Source organism: Nycticebus coucang, chromosome 20, assembly GCF_027406575.1.
Source record: "Nycticebus coucang isolate mNycCou1 chromosome 20, mNycCou1.pri, whole genome shotgun sequence".
Classification (NCBI taxonomy): Eukaryota; Metazoa; Chordata; class Mammalia; order Primates; family Lorisidae; genus Nycticebus; species Nycticebus coucang.
In genome coordinates, this window is record NC_069799.1 from 6,705,017 (window position 1) to 6,725,530 (window position 20,514).

Below are 20,514 nucleotides of genomic sequence, written 5' to 3' on the forward strand. Positions count from 1 at the left end.
TTTAAACTTAAGACATGAAACTATAAAAATACTAGAAGAAAATGCAGGGAAAACTCTTGGAATTGGCCTGGGTGAACATTTTATGAGGAGGACCCCCTGGGCAATTGAAGCAGCATCAAAAATACACTACTGGTACCTGATCACACTAAAAAGCTTCTTCACAGCCAAAAAACACAGCAAATAAAGCAAGCAAACAGCCCTCAGAATGGGAGAAGATATTTGCAGGTTATGTCTCCGACAGAGGTTTAATAACCAGAATCCACAGAGAACTCAAACATATTAGCAAGAAAAGAACAAGTGATCCCATCTCAGGCTGGGCAAGACACTTGGAAAAAATTTCTCTGAAGAAGACAGGCGCACAGCCTATAAACATATGAAAAAAATGCTCATCATCCTTAATCATCAGAGAAATGCAAATCAAAACTACTTTGAGATATCATTTAACTCCAGTAAGATTAACCCACATCACAAAATCCCAAAACCAGAGATGTTGGCGTGGATGTGGAGAAAAGGGAACACTTCTAGATTGCTATTAGGGATGCAAACTAATACATTCCTTTTGGAAAGATGTTTGGAGAATACTTAGAGATCTAAAAATAGACCTGCCATTCGATCCTGTAATTCTTCTACTAGGTATATATCCAGAAGACCAAAAATCACATTATAACAAAGATGTTTGTACCAGAATGTTTATTGCAGCCCAATTCATAATTGCTAAGTCATGGAAGAAGCCCAAGTGCCCATCGATTTACGAATGGATGAATAAATTGTGGTATATGTACACCATGGAATATTATGCAGCCTTAAGAAAAGATGGAGACTTTACCTCTTTCATGTTTACATGGATGGAGCTGGAAAATATTTTTCTTAGCGAAGTATCTCAAGAATGGAAGAAAAATTATCCAATGTACTCAGCCCTACTGTGAAACTAATTTATAGCTTTCATATGAAAGCCAAAACCCTATTACAGCACAAGAACATGGGGAAAATGGCAAGGGAGGAGAAGGGAGAGGGGAAGATGTGTGGAGGGAGGGTGATTGGTGGGCCACACCTACGGTGCATCTTAGAAGGGTACAGGTGAAACTTACTAAATGCAGAATATAAATGTCTGAACACAATAACTAAGAAAATGCCAGGAAGGCTATGGTAACCAGTGTGATGAAAATATTTCAAATTGTATATAAAACCAGCACATTGTACCTCATGATTACATTAATGAACACATCTATGATTTAATAAAAAAAAAAAAATTCATTGATCCCTGCTGTAACTCCAAGACTAGGATTATTAATAAGAAATATTTGGGTAAATTAAAAGAAAACTTTAAAGTATATGACACGATTCACGATTTCCTCCTGATTTCTTCTTTTGACATGTGAAAAGCTCGCTGAGAATAAAATGCAATTCTCAAAATGTAAACTACTCTCAATTGTTAGAAGAGGCCTTTATAATAGGAGTAAACAGATTCCCAAAATTAGCTTGACTGGGTTTGTTTAAATCCACCTTCACCACAGGGATTAACTATTTCAATTGGCTTCTGCCTACAGACTAAAGCTAATCATACTGAAAGCACTAATGCACCTCTGCTTTTCATGATTATTTAAAAAAAAAAAACTGCAAGGCATCAAGGAGCCCAGCATCATCTCTGCTACAATTCAGTTAGTCTCAGCTTCAGGGAGACATTTTTCTAAAGATGACAGCTACACAAGTTAGTCAGTTTAGTGAGGGTCGGTTAAACTGTGTTCACATTTATTTTTATCATAATGTAAACAAAGCTCTTGGATGGAATGACTTGGTTTTAACCTTGCATGTCAGGCATGGTCTGTGTCCCACACCACGGCCCCTGAGAGGGCTGGGCACCTGACATTCATTCAGTGTGTAGCGCCTGGTGCCCTACAGAGCATTTGCCTAAAGGGGACGCTCCACAGATTCGCCTTCAATGAGTGAATGAACAGGTAAGTGTAAATAATAAACAAATGCCCCTTTTCTTGGCTCAGTTTGCATCATCTGCAAATTGGCATTGCTCTTTTTTTTTTTTTTAAGGCTTTATCTTTCCTGTGCTTTCAGTGGGATAAATATTCCTTAGTAATAAGAAACTTTTACAGATGAATCACCTAACCATTCCTCAGGTTGCTCCCTCATCTGTAAAATGAGAATAACAACAATAAGAGCATCTGTTTCACAGGATCATTGGAGGATTAAAACATGATTTAAAGCATAGGATACAGTTGACACACAGTCTTAACACTTACCAAATAGGTATTGGTAGCCAATAAAAGAAAAGAAGGATACTAATGGACTTCAAGTCCACAAGATTAACTAGATTATCCCTGTTCCTTACCTGTGATAATTTCTACAGACGTTCCTTTCCCAGAAGCTGCTGGTAGCATAACAGGATTGATGGTCTCTGCAGAATTTGCCCTACTGGCAGATATCAAGCATAAACTTTAGAAGAATAGAGATGCATTTTTAAATTATTTTATCCTTTCATTCTATCTAAAAATATTTTTACAAAATTGCATTTTATGTACCAGAGAAGTCTTAGGTTTTTATGATTATTGAAATTGACTTAATACAAATGAAATTCAAGCTTCTGATCTCTAGATATTTTGATTTATGAAAGTAAGTTGAAAAAATGATACTCTTGCATTTGCCCTACTTTTAAGTTGCTTACCAGTGGGGGATTGTCAGGGATGGTTTGTTCTCACATGTCTCTGAACCGACCCCCGATTGGTTTGTGACTGTTAACTACATGATCTAAAGATCAAAACCATTTATTCGTACATGTATACATACATATGTATATGACTAGAATTTCCTATGTAGGTTGATTTCTTCAAGGAAATTAAAGTAATATAGCTTAGAAGAAAGTTGTTGAATGAATTACTTTGCCTTATTTATCAGAGATAAATAGGTAACTGTTTTTTCCAGTTACGGTTCTAGAGAATAAGCAAGAAAGGCTTGAAAAAAAAAAAGTCTTTCTTGACTTTTAATATTGGAAAAAAATAATTGAACACTATTCTTTTCTTTAAGCTTTTTTTTTTGAGACAGAGTCTCACTATGTTGTCCTCAGTAGAGTGCCGCAGCATCACAGCGCACAGCAACCTCAAATTCTTGGGCTTAAACTATTCTCTTGCCTCAGCCTCCCAAGTAGCTGGGACTATAGGCACCCTCACAATGCCCAGTTATTTTTTGGTTGTAGTTGTAGTTGTCATTGTTGTTTAGCAGGGCCAAGCCAGGTTTGAACCTGCCAGCCCCAGGGTATGTGGCTGGCGCCCTAGCTGCTAAGCTACAGGTGCAGAGCCGAACTTTAAGCTTTTTGTTTTTTTTTTCCAAAGATTTTGTTCAGAAGCCATAGGTTTTGGTGGATTTTGTTTTTACTTGGTTAGTTCCACTAATTCTCAAGTTCTTTGCTTCACAGATTTAAATATACTGATTTATAGTTACTTCTTCTGAATCCATTTGTTTCTGAGGAATTGGTGAAGTATAGGCATGGCTGGAAGTCTGCATGTGTGTATGTGAGGGGGCCTGGGATGCTACTGGCTGCAAGCAACGAAATGAACCAGATTTATTTTATTACAAGAGAAGTTTGGATGTGGCAGGTCACTAGTATGAGTGTGATTGTTACTAAAACTATCAAAGATTCACATTCTGTTCTGCTGCCCTTCACACTTAGGACAGTGGACCCATGTCTCAGAAAAGCAACTGCCCTTCCAGAATCATCCCTAGAACATGGTCAGTTTAACACATTGGCCAGAAATGTGTCATTTTCCCCATAGCTGGGAGGCTGAGGAAGTGAGAACCTATCCTAAATTCCATGAAGGAATCAAACAAGGATGAAGGGGATGGAAATAGGCATTATATTTGTCACCACAGCAAACTCAACATGAAGAGCAATGCTTTACATGCAAAAATGAGGTTTCAAAACACCTTCATATGCACCACATAGATTAATAGAAGTAAAATTTGACTTCATAGTAATTGTTCTTCAAAATATGAGACTAATTATTTTAAAACTTAACTTTTCAGTCATATGTAAGCACGTTTTGAATGACAACTAATGGCAAGACTATACCCCTAACCACTACAGATACATAAATAAACTGTTCATAGTTTCCTTCCTTAGAAATGAGAAAACCCATTTACAAAGTCCATTAGAGTGTGTTATAGGTAAAAAAATATCCCCACTGTAAAATGCCCACATGTTAATCCTGCGGCTGTGCTAAGTTGCATAGCAAAGGAGCAGTAGAGCTTCAGATGGAACTGTGGTTGCTGATAAATTGACTGGAAATGGGAAGATTGTCCCAGATTACTCAGGAGATCCAAGCTAATCACATGTATCCTTAAACACAGAGAAAGAAGAGATGAGACCTGTGAGGCACTTGCTTCTCACTACCAGCTTCACGGATGGAGGACCAAGAGCCTCAGACAGGGTGGTCTCAAGAAGACAGGCACACAAGACACTACTCAGAAATAAAAACAAAGCAGGAGGAATCATACTACCAGACCTCAGACTATACTATAAAAATAGATAGTGATCAGAACAGCATGGTACTGGCACAAAAACAGAGATGTAGATGTATGAAACAGAATAGAACCAAGAGATAAACCCAGCTACTTACCATTATTTGATCTTTGATAAGCCAACTAAAAACATTTAGTGGGGAAAAGATTCCCTATTTAATAAATGGTGCTGGGAGAATTGGCTGGAGACCTGTACAAGACTGAAACTGGACCCACTCCTTTCACCACTAACTAAGATAGACTCTCACTGGATTAAATACTTAAACTTAAGACATAAAACTATAAAAATACTAGAAGAAAGTGCATGTTAGTTTACTCAAGAAACACTTGATGAAATTGGCCTAGGAGAATATTTTATAAAGAAGACCCCCCCAGGAAATTGAAGCAACACCAAAAATACATTACTGGGATCTGATCAAACTAAAAAGCTTCTGCACAGCCAAAAACACAGCAAGTAAAGCAAGCAGACAGCCCTCAGAATGGGAGAAGATATTTGCAGGTTATGTCTCCAACAAAGTTTTAATAACCAGAATCCACAGAGAACTCAAATGTATTAGCAAGAAAAGAACAAGTGATCCCATCTCAGGCTGGGCAAGGGACTTAAAGAGAAACTTCTCTGAAGAAGACAGGTGCATAGCCTGCAGACATATGAAAAAATGCTCATCATCCTTAATCATCAGAGAAATGCAAAGCAAAACTACTCTGAGATATCATCTAACTCCAGTAAGATTAGCCCATATCACAAACTCCCGAAACCAGAGATGTTGGCTTGGACGTGGAGAAAAGGGAACACTTCTACACTGCTGGTTGGAATGCAAACTAATACATTCCTTTTGGAAAGATGTTTGGAGAACACACAGAGAATAAAAATAGACCTGCCATTTGATCCTACAATTCCTCTACTAGGTATATACCCAGAAGACCAAAAATCACATTACAACAAAGATGTGCCAGAATGTTTATTGCAGCCCAATTCATAATTGCTAAGCCATGGAAGAAGCCCAAGTGCCCATTGACCCATGAATGGGTTAATAAACTATGGTATATGTACACCATGGAATATTATGCAGCCTTAAAGAGAGATGGACACTGTACCTTTTTCCTGTTTACATGGATGGAGCTGGAACATATTCTTCTTAGCAAAATATCCCAAGAATGGAATAAAAAGTATCCAATGTACTCAGCCCTACTATGAAACCAATTTATAGCTTTCCTATGAAAGCCATAACCCAACTGTAGCCCAAGAACATGGGGAAGGGGATAGGGAGGGGATGGGAGGGAGGAGGTGGGTGGAGAGATGGTAGTTGGCGGGACCACACCTACTGTGCATTTTACAAGGGTACATGTTAAATTTATTAATTGTAGAATATAAATGTCTGAACACTATAACTAAGAAAATTCAGTGAAAGCTATGTTAACCAGTTTGATGAAAATATTTCAAATTGTATATAAAACCAGCACATTGTACCCCATGATTGCATTAATTTAATGCAGCTCCAATTTAATAATAATAAAAAAAAAGCACAAGAAGACAGGCACAGCCCCACCTTACAGCCAGCAAGAAACTGTGCCAGCTTATTCTTAGAGCTCCAAAGAACTGAATTCTCCCAACCATGTGAGTAAGGCTAGAAAGGGGTGCAGCCTGCCTGCACCCTATTTTTCCCTGGAAGTCTGTTGTCTATGTAATTATAAGACAATACATGTATGTTGTTTTAAGCCACTAGTTTACAATAATTTGTTATGGAAGCAATAAAAGATTCACATGTAATGATATGTTAATGGATACATTAAACAAAAGATTATGATATATCATGACAAAGGCTTAAGAACTGTCTTGGATGTTTGGATGTTTTAGAAGTGAAGAATCTTGTGTCTATAAGAAATAAGGAACCATCAGAAACTTCCCACTGGAGATTTACCCTAGAGAAATGAAAACTTACATTCTTAAAGAAACAAGACACAATATTTATCTGGGAAACAACCCAAATGTCCTTCAACAGCTGAGTGGACCAATCCGCTATGGTGCAGTCCTACAGCGGGACACTGTGCAGCTTTAGGAAGAACAAACTCCAGATATGTGCATCAGCCTCTATCAAGGCTGATGAGGGAGCCAGAAGCTGCTGTGCTGCCATTGACTTGACATTCTCAAAAGACGTAACTGCAGAGATGGAGAACAGATCAGTTCTTGCCAGGGGCTTAGAGAGGGAGCGAGGGCACACGTCACTCTGAAGCAAGAGCACAGAGATGCCACTCGTATCCTGACTGTGGGGGTTACGCAATACAAACATTTGCAGAAATTCATAGAATTCTGAATCACTTTTGCTGAAAAGAATATATAGAAGCCCCATGGCTATGAATTTTAACTCATTATGGTTTCCCCAGAACCTTGAAAACTGCCTGAGACACAGATTCTGGAGATGTAGAGTGTTTGCTAACTACGCAAAGAGATGAGGGAGGAAATCTTCGGGGATTCCTGATTATATAACCTCTACTGCCCGGTGTTGTTACCACATCCTCCATCAACACAGTGAACTGCCATGTGGTCTGGCATAATGCTTTCCTCTGCCAGGTGCCTGATGCAAGTTTAAGACATAGACAGGATTGTGGTTATACGTAGGCTGGACCAGGGAAGCCCAGGAGTCCCCGTAGCTACTGGAGAACAGGACCACATAGAGCTCAACCGTTTCAGTGAAATAGGAAACGTACTCAGAAGGTTTCGCTCAAAGGCAATACTAGAAGATTCTGTTCTATTCTAGTATGGACGAGGAAAGAATAAAAGAAAATAAGAAAGTGAGTGAAGGTAACTGTTAACATAGTGTTAATTTAGATGGAGAGTGAAGGAAAGCAAGAGGGTTATTTCAATGGAATTGAGAATTGAACATGTTGAATTTAAGACAGTCAAAGCATATTCAATCAACTGCCAGAAAGACTGGCCGGGAACTGAGCAGAGAGATGGGATCTGTACTAGTGCTTTAGGCAGCGTGGAAATCTAGCTGGTGGTCGAAGCCCTAGGAGAGAAGAACTTTTCTACCTAAGTTTTCCCAAATAACAATGTCCCAAGTCCTACAGGTCCTGAAACTTCAAGTGGGAGAGTACCTATAGTTTAGATGCTTAACTTGTTAAGGAGGGCACTGTGCTTTAAAACTCTGCTAGTAAACACGTAGTTTAGGACATCTTCGGAAAAATGGATGAATTATTTTTGTGAATTAGTATTCTGGATTTTTAGTTTGATAATGCATCCTCCTATAAAAAGAGTCTGTATAATCAATGAATTAAACACAAATATTTCTTGCTATTTGAGTTTTCCAGTTAGAATAAAGCAGTGCACATAGCAACTTACTCTCATTTTTTGTGTGTATGCAGAATCTGAATTTAACAATTAAATGAACCTGACTATGAAAATCCTTATTTACGTATAGCGAGTGTGTCTCAGGCACTAGTTCTTATTTAGGCTTATTGGCCAATGCAGGTTTTAAATTGTAAAGGGTAGTCACTTTATCATGACCTAAATGGAAAGAATGTATTTGTCTTTAGCTTAATTAGTGAATAGACCATCCTGTCTGCTATACACCATTGAAAATATAAAGAAAAAAGTCTTCTCATCACTGAAGCAAGGCAACTCAGGATAAATTAAGTATAATTAAAGTAATAAAGTTTTTTTAAGATAGCAATACCAGTGTCATCAGAACAAATTTGAAAACTGCCTGCTACATCCTTCAGGGTAATTTTCAAATGTTGTATGTTTACTTTTTATGAAGACAGTTGGAAATAGAGTTTATTACCCAGTCTACATGACACAGCCAAATGCACTGGCTAAGCGGATTTGCAATTTTCTTTTGTCTTAGTAATTGGCTGAGAGGCAAACAATCAGACAGACTGAGTGGTGAGCCAATTCATTCATCAAGGAGATATAAAATCCTGGCTCAACTGTGCCTCAGCACACTTTTCTTCAGTTGCCTGGCCGTTAGGAATTCATGTCCGGTTTGTGCCTGGGGGAAGGGTTTCAGTTTTAAATTGCAATTACTACCCTGTATCGGGATGTTTCAGTTGTTTACTGTAAGATAGTCCAAGAACTGGCAAGAGAACTAACCAATAAAGAAAAACAAATATTTAGGAGATGGCGAGGGCAGAGTCTTGCCACAAAAGTTTAGTTTTGGAAATAATTATTTCCTTTAAAGACACAACAGTATCAGTCTTCAAGTAGAATTCAGGGAAAATATTTAATGGTTAAAATGTTTCATTCTTAAGAGCCTCCCAACTGGCCTAAGTCCACTCTGACACCTTCAAGGTTATTCTCTCCAGGAATGCATGAGAGATTTTCTCCACAGTGGAAATCTAAACAATGGCCCTTACTCCCACCTAAAGTCACCTAATGGCTCCCACTCATTGGGATGAGCAGAAGACTAATAAGGCCTGTGGGCCTGGCAGTGCTGGCCGCCCCTCGCCCAGTTGCCCCTCATGCATCACCTCCCCCCGCTGCCTCGCTCCCTGCAACCCTGTCACACTGGCTTTTGTGCACTTGGCCTTGCTATTCTGTCACCGGTCATGGGCCTTCACACACACTGCTTACTCTGAATGGGGATGTTCCTTCCCCTACTGCCTCATCAGCCCCCACTCACACTTCAGGCCTCAACACGAGGACCATTCTGGCAGTGGAGACCCCCCCCACTTCCCTGAGTGAAACCCTCTTTCACAAGTTCACACCCCCAGGCACCAAAGTGCATCACCTGTCATTATTGCAAACAGACTCCCTTATGGGATAATTTGATATTGTTCATCTCTGACACCAATAAGTTTCATGTCTGTGTATTTTTTACTCATTATGGTTTCCCCAGAACCTTAAAAAGTGCCTGAGACACAGACACTGAAAATGTAGTGTTTTCTAAATACACAAACGGATGAGGAAGGAAAATCTTTGGGTATTCCTGATTATATAACCTCTACTGCCCGGTGTTATACCCATATCCGCCATCAACAAAATGAACCACCACGTGCTCTAGCATAATGCTTTCATCAACCAGGTGCTTGATGCAAGTTTAAGAAACAGAATTAAAGTCATATAGGCAAAATTGTATTTATATGTAGCTCAAGGAAAGGTTCATAGTGGTTAGTTTTGGTCAATGTGACTAGGCTAAGAGCCCCAGTTCTCCTACCCCATTTGGGGTAGGTAGCTCTGGGGAACACAACATATAATGTCTGTACAAAGTCCTTTGAGAGGTAGCAGGTACTCTTGCATTAAAAAGATGTACGATCACCTAACATCAAGAAAGCAGCATAGTCCTACAGCAAGGGTTACAACTGCATAGTCAAACTTGGGACCCATGAGTCCAGGAGTTCGAATATACATAATAGACGTGTTACTTCCTTCTCCCTGATCTGTAAAGAAAATATTAAGCACAACTAATTTTGAAAATATGTCCATGTTCATATCCTTGGTAAAGGTTAACATTAGGATTAGAAGCCAGACAGCATAGAGACTTCTGAAAGGTTTCTATGTGCTTAATACTCTAATGTCTCTGTAAAAAAATAAATATAAAAGATGTACTCATCCGTTTGTGTATATGAAAAGCATCATTGATAGATATTTGCCAGATTTCTCAGAGTATTTTATAAGTGAAACAGTTGTTAAGACTTCTTAAAAAAAAAAAAAAAAAGAACAACCAGGATATTGTTAGTTCTAAAACTATTTTATTTTTGAAAGAATAAAATCCACAGAACATAAGTTGGATGAATGGTGAAGAATAATTACATAGTCACAATAATTTTTAATTTAACAAAAATTGTAAAGTTACTATCATCATTGGAATGATTAGATGAATGTAAGGATGTTGTCTAAAATTGATAAATCAAGAAATAACAGTGTAAGTATACTATGTAGAAATGAAGATATAAGTATACAAGAATGTTGAAGTGTTTTCTCTGGGGAACAGGGATGAGTGGTAAAGGAAGGAAACTGCTTTGTTTTTCTTAAGCGTTCAGCCATTGTTGCAGTCAGGGTACAACTGGGAGAAAGAAATCACACAGCGATCTGAATAGGGAAACTTCAATATAAAAAAATATATATATTAACCACAACAGGGCATTGAATTCACGGAGGATTATTTACTAAAGGGGGGTAAGGGGGACTCTCAAAATGTGAGAATAGCAGATACAGAAAGAAGCCATTTACCTTTAAGGCTGAAATAGGACCCCAGGGAGGAAGAAATCTGGAAGATGCTTCCCCTCAGGGCTGAACCCCAGGCCTGTGTTAGAGGGTACAGCTTTAGCCTACTGTGTGGCATAAACATTTGCTTCAGTGGGACTCACTCTGAACACCCTCTGGTGTGTCAAAATAAGCCATCTTCAGGGAGATGTCACAAAGGCGGCATCACCAGACTTCTCTTGGGGGTGCCAGAGGTTATACCCATGAACAGGTACCTCAGAATTTCCTTGGGTGGTAGTGGGAAAAGCCATCGCAGGGAGTATGCCATGCCTCGTGACTCACTGTGAAGCTGTGGGATTCCAGGGACATTGCCCATGGAAGGTGATGGACCTTGGAACTTACTACCAAGTTGCCCAAACATGTGCCAGGAGAAACATCCACTTGTGGGAAATGCAGCACTGGAACTCGCTGGCCAGCTGTTCTCTGGCTGTGAGAAGCTGCCCACAGACCAGGGGTTTTCAACCCATGTGCCATGAGGGGATCTCAGGTGCACCTCAAAAAATTTTAAAGATCATGAATTAAATTATTTTTGAAAAAAGTTCAAAGCACAGTAAGTGTATTCTTTTTTTTTTTTTACTCTTGATCAACATAATTTCAGTGTGCTGTGGGAGTTTATTTATTTATTTTGTGTGTGTGTGTGTGTGTGGACATTTACAGGGAGGAGCAGGGAAGAACAATGATGAGAAAACGTGTGTTGCTCCAATGACTCTCCAGAGCGCACTGCAGAATAAGTTTCACACCATGCTTGCTGGAAAAAGAGAAATTTTTACAGAGTCCATCTCTGTTTTTGCATAGCAGGCAATGAAGCGTGAACTTGGAGATGAAAGCTAAGAAAATTGGCAACTGACACAGCGCTTGTTTTAACTTGCTAAATAACATCCACTGACATAAGTCAAAATTAATCTTTTCAAAATAGTTGCTAAGAAAAGTATAGTTTGTCCAGAAATGTAGTATGTTTCTTCCTCTTTGGGGGCTTCCTCTCCTTTGAAAGTGAGAAATGTTACTGGCCTTGCTCCCTTTCCATTTGGCATCTGCAGGAATCCTGCTATCATTCTGGAAGTGTTGATAAATGTGTCACCCCCTCATTACCATTTATATGTTTCCTATGCTTCATTCTTTGTTCTTAAATATATATTAGCACTATTTCATAACGTGCATTTTTGAAGGCAGTCTCAGTAGCTTCTAGTAAATAAGACATAGTTCTAGATTTCCAGAAGTTTATTGCTTGGCTGAAGTTGTAAGACAAGCTCACTTAAAACAATTAGGAAAAAACAGAGTCTTATGAAGTGATAAATTTTTCAGGATGAAAATTGATGCTCTGGGTTCCTTGAAGGAAGGATATCCAAATGTAACAGTCAGCGAAAGCTTCCTGAAAATTAAACTGACCTTTAAAACGAAAATCATTTGCTTCAGCTGAGAAGAAGAGAGAAGACATTGCTTTGCCCCTCGGGAAGTTCCCAGGCAGCGTGAGGGTCAGAGTTTGATAAACCGGCTTCCATGGTTCACCAGGATCTGGCCTCACTGTCTCTCTAAATCATCTGTGACCCCTGTGTGACCTCGATTCCCCATTTCTCTCACGTGAGTGCATCGTATTCGTATTTCTCTTAGACACTGTCCTCACATCCTGGCCTTGGGATGCTCTGTTCTCCCTCCTCCTCCTCGGCCTGAGCCCCATTCATCACCTGAGAGCCGGTATCCAGACAGACAGGGGTGTCTACCTTTTCAGACTCCCGTGCTGCTTAATTGTCCCCACGTACTTGAAGGTCTCACTATCATGTGACAAAGAGAAACAGTGGAAAGGGCGCGGGTCTGTGGTCAGAAGGCTTGCGTTTAAGTCTCTCTCTGGTGTATTCCTTCACTTCCCTCAGGCTCCATTTTCTTCACTATGACTTAGGTCAGTGCTGCTGGCCAGCCAGGGCTGTTAGCAGGACTGAATGGTGTTATATACGGGTGTGTGTGCTTTGAAATCCTTGAAAACATCACATATGGGCTAGAGTTTTGTGTGTCTGTGTGTGTGTTTCTGCCCTATCTCAGATATAAACTCACAGATGGCACAATGTCTCATAAATGTTTACATTTCCTTTAGCAGCTACAATAGTGCTTAGCAAATAGTAGCCCTGAATAAATGCTAACTAGATGATCAGAACCAAACAAGTTCTGGGAAAACGTGAAATGATCCATCTGGACAGCGTTTCTTCATCTCTCCTTGTTTGCGCCCGTTAAGTGCACCCGAGTTAGAACATGAGTCACGGCAGCAATTACCAGGGAGAAGCAATTCAAACCGCTAACATTCCTCTTTGCTATATCAAACCCTGGGTTTATAAAAGCAGTTTAGAGCTCACAAGCTGTCATAGCAACACCACTTGCTCGATACGGTTGACAGACAACAATTGCTGGTAAATGTGCTCGCAGAAAGTACTCAAATAACTGGTATGACTAGGAATGCCAGTCACACGTCAGTCAAGTGGGAAATCCTAGGGAATCAATTGTACCAACTGTGGTGGAATTCCTGAATTTTTATCTTTTAAAATATAAGCCACGTCAAGGAGATTCCAGAACAAGCTTTTTATTTGTTTGTTTTTGTGTGTGTGTGTGTTTGCAGTTTTGGCTGCGGTTGGGCTCAAACTCTCCACCCTCAGCATATGGAGCCGGCGCCCTACTCCTTGAGCCACAGACACCACCCAGAAAAAGCTTGTTTTTGATGGGGAGGTTGTGGGGGCAGAGTGGGAAGGAGCAGAGCTAAAAGGAAGCAGTGCTGGTGTCAGTTCTGTGTGAAGAGAACACTTTGGGGCCAGCCACACGAGGGGCAGTCACCAGCTCCATCATTTATTAGCTTCCTGGCAATGCACCACCTTTAAGACTGGATTCTTGTATATAAAATAGCAACAGTGCTGCTATGAGAATTTAAAACAGTGTCTAAAGCACCTCGTATGGCCCCGTGTAGAGCTTGGGCAGTGAGCCCTAGGCATGGTGGCTCAGTATGGCAGGATGGGGATGCAAGAGGCCTGCAGGCCTGTCCCTCGGAGTTGCCACCACACAGATCCAGAATGGGAGCCACCTGCATCATGGCCTCAGGTAAGTGTCTTGCCCAGGGTCACAGACTCAGCAATAATTCACTGGACCCCAGGCCTGCTGCATTCAAGACCACTTCTGCCATAGCCATACTTAGCAACATACGTGGCCCCTCCCTGCCCCTCTATGAACAGCTGCAGGTATTGCTTGGAGCCCACAGACCAGGCAGCCCTGTATCTCACCCTGATCAGGGAGGTCTCTGCTTTAACAGAAATTAAGGTCCGCTTCTTACCTTCACTGCAATACTAAGGTAAAAACCGTAACCGAATTTGATGAGATCTGGCATTGAGTTTCTGAAGAACGGAACCTTGAGGAGATTCTTGAATTTTGGCTGTGAAGATTAAATGAAATTAGATCCATGAAGCACTTAGCAAAGACAATGTTATTGTAACAAGAAGTTCCTGTAAACACAGCTTCCAGGAATCTCCAGAATTATCAACCCTAGAAGCTGCTAGAAAGAGTTATGCATTAGCCTTTCAGATGTTAAAATGATAGACAGAAAGGAACAAACAGAAAACAGTCAGCTCCTGGGAGGTAATTCCCTGACCTTGTTTTATTGCTGGTGTCTAAAGGGGGGAGCTGAGATCTCCCGCTGGCTGAGCCACTACCTTGCAAGGACAAATTAATTAACAGACATGTTGTCACTGGGACTCACTTTCCCTTTGTAAAATGAGTTTGTGGGAATAGAAATGTTTAGGTTGCTTTCAGCCCTTCTATTCAATGATTCTTGAACATGGAATCTATCCTGACAGGAACAGAAAAAAGATCTGAGGAAAGAAATAAAAAGAGCTGAAGAAGGACTAGAAGATCACAGAGCTGAGATTAAAAATGAAAATGCTGAAGGGGAGTAACCAAGCAATATATTTGCTTAGAGTCATGGCTTTTTAAATGTCTGCCACTGGCAGTGTGACGTATTTGCTTGAACAGAGTTTCTACAGCAAGTTGACAATAATTTGATTTTCTCTGTTGCCTGACACTCTAAATTCTTGTTTCCTAGGTTACAGGAAAGCTCTCCCCAGCCCCTGTCACTGGTGGGTTTGAGGCTGCGGGCTTAATAGAATGCCAATCTTCCGCAATGCTCTTTCCTCTCTATCCATGCATAGTAGATGCTCTTCTAGTCCTGAAAATGAAATATCCACAATGCTACTCGGTAAGTCTTCAACTTAGTAAACTCTCAAAAAATAATAGCCTTTCTCTTTTATCTGCTGAGGACATGAGGATTTTTCTCATTATGGAACGAGGTGTGCAAGGGTAGGTGGGTGGGGAAAATGTCCTGGGTGTGAGGGCCCGGAATCCTGAGCTGGGGTGGAGGCGGATTTTCCTCCAGGGAACCTGTAAAAAGGAAAAAATACAGATGGAAATAAAGCCGAATCTTTCACCTCAGAGCAGGCGAAAGGAACCGGATACTGAAGTTTGGATATTGTCTACAAGAAGAACAAGAACACACAAGAGGCCGACTCATTCCTTACCTGAAGGGATTCCCTCCGAACTCTGCCCCAGAGTGTCACTTCCACCCCAAGGCACCACGACATCTTATGAGATGGCATGAAATCCTCAGGGGACAAAGTTGATTCTCAGTCCTCTGGTTCATGTGAGGAGGGATTTGCTCTCAAACCTCCTGGCCTTATGCCCTGTTCTTACCACATCATCTCCAATGAGGGGATGGAGGGAAGTCGAGAGAGAGCCGAACCGGCCACAGCTCAGCTGCGGGGGAGCTGCCTTCCTGCAAGGACAGGGCATCGTCCTCTGCTGAAAGGCCCCCGCCCCAGGAGGCCCTGCCTGGCCTCTCTGGTCCTGCGTCGGCATGACGGAGCTGGCTTCTGGGCACACATGCCACCTTCTCCAAAATTAGAGATGCGGTAAGTCTCAGCGCTACTCGATTTCTCATCTTCCTCCCTTGCCTCCCTTCACATATTTTCAGAACACAAATGAGTAGAGGGGAGCTGCTATTGTTTCTCCCTAACGTAAAGTGAGTATTTACGTGTGCTCTAAGGGGACCCTACTGCAAACACCCCAGCGATGTCAGAGTGTGATAGTCAATTAACTTCTTTTGGTTCCCTTTCCATTGCCTCCTATGCCACAAAAGTCATGTGCTAATCCATGGGAATAGAAAATCAAGTAAGCCATCCACATAACCCAATGATCAATATAACAGAATAGTCGACACACAAAAAATTAGCTCCCTATTTAATGTATTTCTGCTATCATTTAACCAGAATAATAACTGCTCAGAATTGAACATTGTTGTAGTGGAAATGTGTGCTGAAAATAACCCTTTATCTATCTAAATTGGCTGAATAAATCCCAGGATTTAACTAGAAGGGAATGTTGCATCTAAAGTACAGAGACAGTGGTATATGTACACCATGGAATATTATGCAGCCTTAAAGAAAGATGGAGACTTTACCTCTTTCATGTTTACATGGATGGAGCTGGAACATCTTCTTCTTAGTAACGTATCTCAAGAATGGAAGAAAAAGTACCCAATGTACTCAGCCCTACTATGAAACTAATTTGGGGCTCTCACATGAAAGCTATAACCCAGTTACAACCTAACAATAGGGGAAAGTGGGAAAGGGAGGGGAGGGAGGGGGGTGGTGGGTAGAGGGAGGGGGATCTCTTACAGGGGTATTTGCGAAACTTGGTAAATGTAGAATGTAAATGTTTTGGCACAGTAACTGAGATAATGCCAGGAGGGCTATGTTAACCATTGTGATGAAAATGTGTCAAATGGTCTATGAAGCGAATGTATGATGCCCCATGATCATATCAATGTATACAGTTGATTTAATAAAAATAAATAAATAAATAAAATAAATAAAATAAAGTACAGAGACAGACATGGTCAAAAGCAACATAATGTCCCATCTTGATTATGACACTGGTACCCCATCTGTCACTGAGCTGTGATACTCCTTCTGATCCTTGGATTTTTCTTCTTTTTTAAAAATTTTATTTATTTATTTATTTTTATTAAATCCTTTGTACATAGATCTTAAATACATTTATGCCATTATGGGATTCAATGTGTTGATTATTTGTACAAATTGGAGTGCTAGCATCCTACTAAACAGCGTAGGCTTCACCTCTTGTACCCAATTACAGGATTAAGACATTTGTGTTCTACACCTATTAGATACAGCTTGTATTTGAAATACGCTTCATAGGTGAGGGTTGGTAGGGGAACCACGCCTATGAATTTTTCTTCTGTAAAATAGAACAATAACTACCTTATGAGATGCTAAAAAAGATTAAGAATAAATTAGACAATGCAGACAATACACTGGAAAATATTTATATTCTCTAAAAGTTATATACTGGGCAGCACCTGTGGCTCAAGGAGTAGGGCACCGGCCCCTCATACCGGGGGTGGCAGGTTTGAACCTGACCCCGGCCAAAAACTGCAAATAAATAAATAAATAAGAAAAAGTTATATACAAGTGTGAATTGCAATAACATACACAGAAAATGTGAAAAGAGACAGAACATTACATGTCCAAGGTCACCCAGCAATTTAGTGCCTCAAGATAGGACCTTATTTGCTTGACTTCTCACTTCTTCTAGAGTTTCTCAAAGTAGTGAAGGTCAGAAACTCCTTTTTTTTTAGTGAGAGAATCTTTCTCTGTCACCCAGGCTAGAGTGCAGTGGCATCATCATAGCTAATATGATCTCCAACTCCTGGGCTCACGTTCCTCCTGGCTCAGCCTCCCTAGGTCTGGGACTACAGGTGCATGCCACCACACTTGGCTAATTTTTCTATTTTTTTGTAGAGATGGAGTCTTGTTGTGTTGATCAGTTCTCAAATTCTTGATCTCAAGCAATCCTCCCACCTAAGCCTCCAGAGTCCTAGGGCTACAGGGTGAGCCACTGTTTAAATAAACATTCTTTGGGTCCCACTCCAGCTCTAAATAGGGAAACCGTTATATCTGTATTTTAACAATGAACACTGCATTTGAGGACCACTATATCTGGTCTAAACATTTTTTAATACACAATGTTGCATTTTCATTCATTATAAATGCTATTTCTCTCCTTTACTTGAAAATATCTTAAAAGAATCAGTTCACTCAAATCATTTTAAGCTACTTGGGTCTTCTAAGTTAAAAGTGCATCTCCTCATAATTTACAAACTTTAAGATTCCTGTAGCAAAACATGTCCATCTTAAACCTTCCACTCTCGAAATGATCATATCATTTTAATATTTTATTTCCCTGAAAAGTCAGTTTGGAACTCTTAAGTCCAAGGCGGATACAGGCCCAGGTAAAAAAAAAAAATCATTAAACCATAGTGAAAACTATAACAGGTGAAACCTGTTTATGACAAACTCCATGAAACCACCAAATGGTTATATTCTGATAGAATTGGATTATAGGGAACGTGGTGCCAGAAGTTGGGTCCAGGTCTGTGGAACTTGGAAAGCAAAATGGCTGACTTCCAGACTCTTTGAAGCGCATTGTCCACTGAGACAAAGTTCTTTTATGTGATGTAGTTGCAAAGGCTGTATTCACGGAAGCTGGGCTCCCTGGAGCTTCCGTGTCTTTCACTGGGGCACTATTCCTTCAGGCACTGGCCACGCAGGACTTGGACTCTGAGTCCAAGTAGCATGATGGGACTTTCATTATCATAGCACTGTGTCTCTGGCTCTGATGCTGGGAGTGAGGTTGAAACAGAGACACCAGTTAAGAGACTATTGCATAATCCAACCAAGAGATGGTGGCTGCTGCCAGGGGCAGCTGAGACCCAGTCAGTCTCTGAATACAGTTTAAAGGTGTGTTGACAGGATTCGCTCCTCAAAGTCAGGTTAACTGAGCATCCTGTAGCACGACGCTGCCCTACAAACACTTACCAGCTCTTTTAACATTTTTTATTTTCATGTAAATAATCTAAACCTTGAAAATGGAGGATGGAATCAAATATGTATTATATTAGCATGATAGAATATATGTATCATATAATGTAAAATGTGGTACAATATATAAATACAAAATATAAATATTCTGTTGCAACAAAATCTGTAATCTACACGTCTCTTAGAGCAATCATATTATGAATAGGTACATTTAGTCTCAAATTTTTTTAACTAAATAAAATTTGTTTCATTTTATTGTAAATAGTGGTATTCTCCAAATACTATGTATTCCATCCCTACAGCTGTTAACAAATGGCTGGCTATAGGCATATTACCATGTTCACTTCTTTGGTCTATAGCATCAAAATAAAACATATCCTGGTGGCACCCCTAGCTCAGTGGGTAGGGTGCCAGCCACATGCACTGAGGCTGGCAGGTTCAAACCCAGCCCGGGACAGCGAAGACAACAATGACACCTGCAACAACAACAACAAAAATTAGCCAGGCACTATAGTCCCAGCTGCTTGGGAGGCAGAAGCAAGAGAATCGCTTAAGCCCAAGAATTTGAGTTTGCTGTGATCTGTGATGTCACTGCACTCTATCCAGGGCAACAGCGAAACTCTGTCTCAAAAAAATAATAAGAAGAAGAATACAAATGCAGTTTGAAGTTTTTTCTTCCAACCAGCTGTTAGCTCCCAATGAAGCAGTTTCCTCTCTACTTTTCTCCTGTGGGCTCAGCTGATTATCTTGCCTTCTCCTTGTCCCCCAGGTTCTTAGTTCTTGAAGCTGGCCTTCCATGCACACACATTTCCCCTGGGAAACTCCAGCTCCCCCTTCCACACTGCAGACTAGTTTTTTTTGCCACTTCTCTCCTTTGTTTCCTTGAGCCCGTCTTCTACGGATGGACCAGTCGGAGGAGGCTGTTTCTCTGCACCCAGGAGGCTTATAAAACCATGGTTGCACACTCACGAGAGGTCGAAGCCAAGATCTCAGCTGAAGCTATAATAAATAAAATGTAACACTCCAAGATGAAGTCGTCTTGTTCCCCTCTAAGTATAATAATTCAGCAGGATACCAGCCTTTCATCTTTTCCACACATCTTATTATTACATTGCATTTTAATGTCCAATGTGACACCCCAAATGCAATGCTGACACCCCCTGCAGATATTTTATTGTGTATTCTTCTCCTTTTCTGCGTGGAATCAGGATATTAGCTTATAAAATGGTTTTCTCAAATGAAATTAAAGAGTAAAGCAGGGTGACTTAGGCACTCACAACTACATATCAGCTTCTTATTGTAGAAAGATTAAATGTGATTTTAAACAATAGAAGCCAAACCAAGGAAGAAAATAGACGGGGTGTTGATTGTGACATCACAGTTGTACGTCAAGGCTCCCCCAATGATGTCCCCCCTCAGGAACCTCTGGGAACGGCTTCTCCATTCTTGGATGACCAACTTGGATCAGCTACCTACCCAAATTTTGTTTTACTATTGAGGCTCCTCCATACATACACTTTGGCATCAGATCTCTTTTCTTGTTTTAGTAGAATAAATTTGTTTTATGGTTGTCAGTAGATTAATAGGCTTGGTTATTACCATTTTGTGTTAATTACACACGTCTGGAATTCTCAGTCAGTGTTGTTCAATAATTACACTTGTCATGAAAGCAAATTATTATCTAATTATTATCCTCATGATATAAGAGAAGCAAAAGGATTTAATAAATCTGTATCTAAATCATGCTTTTCTAATGTGGTCTATGGCTGTATTATCCTCCTTTTTAAACATATGTAGATTATAGCCACCAGGTTATCAAACACCATGACAGAACACAGACGTCGGAATGGAGAGCCAGCTGCTCAG